The 6082-nt window shown below is 49.4% G+C and overlaps 1 protein-coding gene across 3 annotated transcripts in view; it reads left to right on the forward strand.

The window, feature by feature from the left end:
* The first annotated feature begins 4976 nt into the window (after nt 1-4976).
* Nucleotides 4977-6082, forward strand: part of BCORL1 (BCL6 corepressor like 1) — a 49640-nt gene continuing 48534 nt past the window's right edge. For all 3 annotated transcript variants that reach the window (XM_017881113.1, XM_017881114.1, XM_017881115.1), the window contains exon 1: nt 4977-5134. The gene's annotated coding sequence lies outside the window, so the exon portion shown is untranslated. The remainder of the gene's footprint in view (nt 5135-6082) is intronic.

Below are 6082 nucleotides of genomic sequence, written 5' to 3' on the forward strand. Positions count from 1 at the left end.
CAGGCTGGAGGGCAGCAGCACAGTCTTGGCTCACTGCAACCTCTGCCTCCTGGGCTCAAGTGATTCTCCCACCTCAGCCCCACCAGTAGCTGGGACCACATGCGAGCAACACCACCCCTGGTTTTTTTTTTTTTTTTTTTTTTTGTAGTTTTGTAGAGACGGGGTTTCACCATGTGGCCCGGGCTGGTCTCAAACCCCTGAGCTCAAGTGATCTGCCTGCCTCAGCCTCCCCAAATGCTGGGATTATAGGCATGAGCCACTGCCCATGCCTGGTCAGTGATTGCAGTTTTTATTTGCCGCCTCCAAGTTTGGTGCTCAAGGATATATGTAAGGTATTTTCAGTCCTTGATCTAGGTCTGGAAGAAAGATGGTTTTATTGTTCAGATTTCTGCTGGGAACTGGCAGTGGGCATTCTGGTGGTCAGCGCTTTCCCACCTCATGAGGCTAATTCCAATTTGAAGTGAGATCCTTATGAAGTATCAAAGGATGTTGAGACTGCCTAGCATAGTCTTGAGAGTTGGTGACATCTGCCTGACGTGTGTGTGTTTTCAGTTATCTGTTCCCCAGAATATTTGGTTGACCAAGATGTGCCATTTCCTGATCATGCCCATACCCAAAGCACTCAAAATGGCCTTCAGAATTTACATTTGACTTTCATAACCCTTGATCAAAGAGCTGTGTGTGATAACTGCAGTGCCTCTCTCATTTTTTTTATTTTTTTGAGACAGAGTCTCGCTCTGTCACTCCCAGGCTGGAGTGCAGTGGTGCAATCTCGGGCTCACTGCAAGCTCCACCTCCTGGGTTCATGCCATTCTCCTGCCTCAGCCTTCCACGTAGCTGGGACTATAGGCACCCGCCACCATGCCTGGCTAATTTTTTGTATTTTTAGTAGAGACAGGGTTTCACCATGTTAACCAGGATGGTCTCGATCTCCTGACCTCGTGATCTACCCGCCTCGGCCTCCCAGAGTACTGGGATTGCAGGCATGAGCCAGCACGCCTGGCCTTTTTTTTTTTTTTTTTTTTTTGAGACAGAGTCTGGGGCTACAGGCGCATGCCACCACACCTGGCCAATTTCTGTATTTTTAGTAGAGACGGAGTTTTACTGTGTTGACCAGGCTGGTCTCGAACTCCAGACCTCATGATCCACTCACCTCGGCCTTCTAAAGTGCTGGGATTACAGGCATGAGCCACTGCACTCAGCCGCCTCTCCCATTTTTAGAGAAGGCACTGCTCTTTCATGCTTGCTGGTGTTTTTCTGTTGTTTCAACCCACTGACTGTTTAAATTCAAATATACATCAGATAAATCACCAAGACACAGAACAATATGGCTTTCCCTGGGATTCAAGATCTGACGTTTCTTGGGTAAACCTTAGAAATGTGTGTGTGCATATGGGGGAATATTGGTGATTTTGAGGGGAAAAGGAATGAAGTCTTTATTTATCTACTTTCTTCTTCTGTTCCTAATCGAAGAAGTATATACTTGTATGAGGTCAAGGTTAGCAGAATAGGCGTTTTTATTTTCTTAAGCCATTAGTGCCTGATAGCTTAATGTTCTCTGTACTGAGGAACAAGTTAGAGATGGGCTTAAAAGGAATTTAATTTTAGGATATAAGAGTCAAGATCATGGAAAATGAGATGAAATTCTCAGGTGCTCAGGAAGAAAAGTGTTTTCCTTTACATATGAAGCATGTCCTCAGATGATCACTAGGAGATGATCTAGGGAAAGGCAGGGTGATAATAATGATTTGCGTAAGTATTCATTGGCAGGTCATGTTGACCTAGTTATAAGTAGTTGAGACTTTGATGCAGAAATCTGGACTACAGCCTTCAAAAGACCAGCAGGACCGGGCGCTGTGGCTCATGCTTGTAATCCCAGCACTTTGGGAGGCCAAGGCGAGTGGATCACCTGAGATCAGGAGTTCAAGACCAGCCTGGCCAACATGGCAAAGCCCCGTCTCTACTAAAAATACAAAAAAATTAGCCAGGCATGGTGGTGTATGCCTGTAATCCCAGCTACTGAAGAGACTGAGGCAAGAGAATCACTTGAACCCGGGAGGTGAAGGTTGCAGTGAGCCGAGATTGCACCACTGCACTCCAGCCAGGGTGACAGAGCAGGACTCTGTCTCAAAAACAATAAAATTATATAGTAATAAAAAAAGACCAACAGACAAGTTACCTTAGTTCACCATCTACTATAAATCCCTGCCAAGAAGGGAGCAGGAAGTAGACTCAAAATCTGATTTTCCCTCCATCTTGTTTTTTGTTTTTGAGATGCAGTCTTGCTCGGTTGCTCAGTCTGGAGTGCAGTGGCACGATCTTGGCTCACTGCAACCTCCGCCACCTGGGTTTAAGTGATTCTTGTGCATCAGCCTCCTGAGTAACTAGGATTACAGGCGTGCACCACCATGCCTGGCTAATTTTTGTATTTTTAGTAGAGACAGGGTTTCACCATGTCACCAAGGCTGGTCTCAGACTCCTTATCTCAATCTGTCCACCTTGGCCTCCCAAAATGCTGGAATTACAGGTGTGAGCCACCACGCCTGGCCAGATTTTCCCTCCTTCTAAACCTGTGCCTAGTGCTTAAGATGACCCCCCCCTTTTTTTTTTTTTTTTTGAGACGGAGTTTAGCTCTCGTTGCCCAGGCTGGAGTGCAATGGTGTGATCTTGGCTCACCACAACCTGTGCCTCCCGGGTTCAAACGNTTATTTGAGACGGAGTTTAGCTCTCGTTGCCCAGGCTGGAGTGCAATGGTGTGATCTTGGCTCACCACAACCTGTGCCTCCCGGGTTCAAACGATTCTCCTGCCTCAGCCTCCTGAGTAGCTGGGATTAGAGTCATGTGCCACCACACCCGGCTAATTTTGTATTTTTAATAGAGACGGGTTTTCTCCACGTTGGTCCCGCTGGTCTCGAGCTCCCGACCTCAGGTGATCCGCCCGCCTCGGCCTCCCAAAGTGTTGGGATTACAGATGTGAGCCACCATGCCCGGCCTAAGATGACTTTTTAAGTGTTGTCACTTTTCATCTCATCCACCCTTTATTATCACCCGTGGTGCCCGTGGTGATCCCCCTTGCCTTTTTTGCTTCTCTTGCTACAGTCTAGGCCATGTTATCACTGGTTTCCAAAATGTAATCTCACCTTATTTAAAAATCCTTTTCCTTGGCCTTTTACAACTTGTAGAATTTAGGAATTTGGGGTACAAAGCTGTGCCTGGGGTTCAACTCTTAAAGTGATATTTTAGAGGCCTGCCAGCTTTGGTAGCTGCGATTGAGGACTGCAGAACAGGAGGCATGGGCTTGCAGCTAGCCCCAGGTGGCTGTCTCTAGGCAAACCCACAGCTAAATGTGTCTGCTTGCCTGCTTGCATCCCTTCTAGGATTAATTCATGCCTTCATTCAACAAACATTTATTTAACATAATGAGAGCAAACCAATAGTCCTAGTACATTGGTGGTGAGTGCCCTAGAGTAGCATGTCTGGGTCCGGTGGGAGTCCAGATGCAAGATTGACAAACCTCCTGGTGGGAGAATAACGGAAGGCTTCCCAGAGGCAGTGGCATTTGAGCCCAGGCTTGAGGAATGAGTAGGAGTTTGAGGTGAGAGCTGGTATTTCCCTGGGACAATAAGAGCACAGTGTGGCGGCGCACAGTGGCTCACGCCTGTAATCCCGGCACTTTGGGAGGCCGAGGCAAGTGGATCACCTGAGGTCGGGAGTTCGAGATCAGCCTGACCAACATGGAGAAACCCCGTCTCTACTAAAAATTCAAAAATTAGCTTGGTGTGGTAGCGCATGCCTGTAATCCCAGCTACTCGGGAGGCTCAGGCAGGAGAATCGCTTGAACCCAGGAGACGGAGGTTGCAGTGAGCTGAGATCGTACCATTGCGCTCCTCCAGCCTGGGCAACAAGACAGAAACTCTGTCTCAAAATAAATAAATAAATAAAAATAAAAAAGCACAGTGTGTTTGGGGAAGGTCCGAGTTGGAATGAAGGCAGTCTTGGGGTACTGTGGGACTCGAACCAGGGAAAATCTCCCAGGACTGGAAGGTAAGGAGCCTGGTGTGTGCTGGGTGGTATATTTCTCTTATGGGTAGTCTGGGCCCAGCAGGAACTGAAGAGGGTCTGGTTTGACAGTGGTGCTAGCCCTTAATAATTAAGGAAACAGCCCTGAGGGGTCATGGCCGTTTCTGGTTTAAGTTCCACAAAACCTTGAACATAACAGCTCTGCCTCCTCTGTGGTGGGAAGAAACAGCAGGATTGATTTTCAGTCCTAACTGAAGCCTGCTATGACCTCTGTACCCTCCTGCCGCCCCTGCCCCCGCCAGCTGCACCGTCATAACCTTGCCTGGTTGACCCAGCTCTTCCCGGGCCCCCTCCCCTCCAAGTTACTCCTGTCCCAGGCTCTTCTCTCAATGGAGCAAGTTAATGTTTGCTTAGCTCTGCCCACCCCTCTTCTCAGAGGACTTGAAACACGGCTGCATGACATTTTGCAGCGCCTTTGGGGCTGGCACTCAGGCGTGGGTATGGCTGGAGTAGCCAGGACTGCTGTTGCTTGGCCTGGTTCTGTGGTTCTCTGGCAGCTGCCTTCGAGAGCAGGGATTCTGCTTTCAAGGTGTGATTTCAGGCAGGGTGGGAGCTTGCAAGGGGGGAATGAGGATGCAGCCCACTGCCTTTTGTATGACCAGGAGGGGAAAGAATGTAAATAAATAGCACCTTCCCATGTGGGGTTGCTTGGGGGAAGTGCTGCTTGTTTTCCCTGGAGTATTCCCCCCAAAACCATCCCTGGCAATTTTAGTGGGAACACGCTTCCCCCTGGCCCAAGGCTGGGCATAGGTCTCGCTTTTGTGGTCTCTTAGGAGTTGATGTGAAAGTGTGTTTTCCCTTTCCCTCAGGCCCTCCCTCCCTCCCCTTCCCGAGACCACCCTGACTGCATCTAAAGCCCTTGCCTCTCCTTACAGTCATTTCTGTTTGTCACCAACAGTCACTTCCAGCAGTGGAGCCCTCCCACTTCTGCCAGCCTAACTGCCTTTTAAAGGGAACAAGCCTTTCCCCCTCGGTTAGCCCCTTCTGGATCCCTGAAAAGATGGGGAGAGGCCCGTGGTGATCCCCCTTGCCTTTTTTGCTTCTCTTGCCCCAGGTACAATTTTGGAGTCCCTGTTTCAGTGGGAGGGAGGGAGTTAGCAGCGCCCTCCCCCTTCTTGTTGGGGTTGGCTCCAGCACCCTGACTGCCCTTTGGCTAGGGTGACTGGGGAGGCGGGAGCTGGCTTCTTCAGGGCTGTCTTCAGGAGCTTGGGGTGAGGCTCTAAAGAAGGGAGGCAAAAATTAGCCAGGCGTGGTGGCGTATGCCTATAATTCTGGCTACGCAGGAGGCTGAGGCAGGAGAATTGCCTGATCCCAGGAGGCGGAGGTTGCAGTGAGCCGAGATCGAGATTGCGCCACTGCACTCCAGCCTGGGCGACAGAGCGAGATTCAATCTCAAAAAAAAAAAAAAAAAAGGGGAAAAGAAGGGAGGTGATTTCAGGCACAGTGTATTTCCCCAGGGGCACACAGAGCAGTCCTGTGCCTTGCCCACCCAGGAAACGCACTGCAGCATCTATGTTGGGGTTTTATTCTTTAACCTCAACCTCCTCCTTGGCCACTCCCACCCACAGCTCCCAAGGGCAAGGGGCAATAGTTTTTTTCTGTTGTTGTTGTTGTTTTGAGACAGGGTCTCACTGTGTCGCCCAGGCTGAAGTGCAGTGGTGGGATCTTGGCTCACTGCAACCTCTGCCTCCCAGACTCAAGCGATTCTCCTGCCTCAGCCTCCCAAGTAGCTGGGATTACAGGTGCCTGCCACCACACCCAGCTAATGTTTGTATTTTTTAGTAGAGTTGAGGTTTTACCATGTTGGCCAGGCTGATATGGAACTCCTGACCTCAGGTGATGTACCCACCTTAGTTGGCCTCCCAAAGTGCTGGGATTATAGGTGTGAGCCATCGTGCCTGGCCTAATAGTTCTTGCTGTACTTAAAATACCAGACTTTCAGTGGGTAACTTCACCCTTCCAGTCTAATACCACCCCCTCCTTTTTTTTTTTTTTTTTTGTT

This window comes from Rhinopithecus bieti, unplaced genomic scaffold, assembly GCF_001698545.2.
Source record: "Rhinopithecus bieti isolate Rb0 unplaced genomic scaffold, ASM169854v2 scaffold_13130, whole genome shotgun sequence".
NCBI lineage: Eukaryota > Metazoa > Chordata > Mammalia > Primates > Cercopithecidae > Rhinopithecus > Rhinopithecus bieti.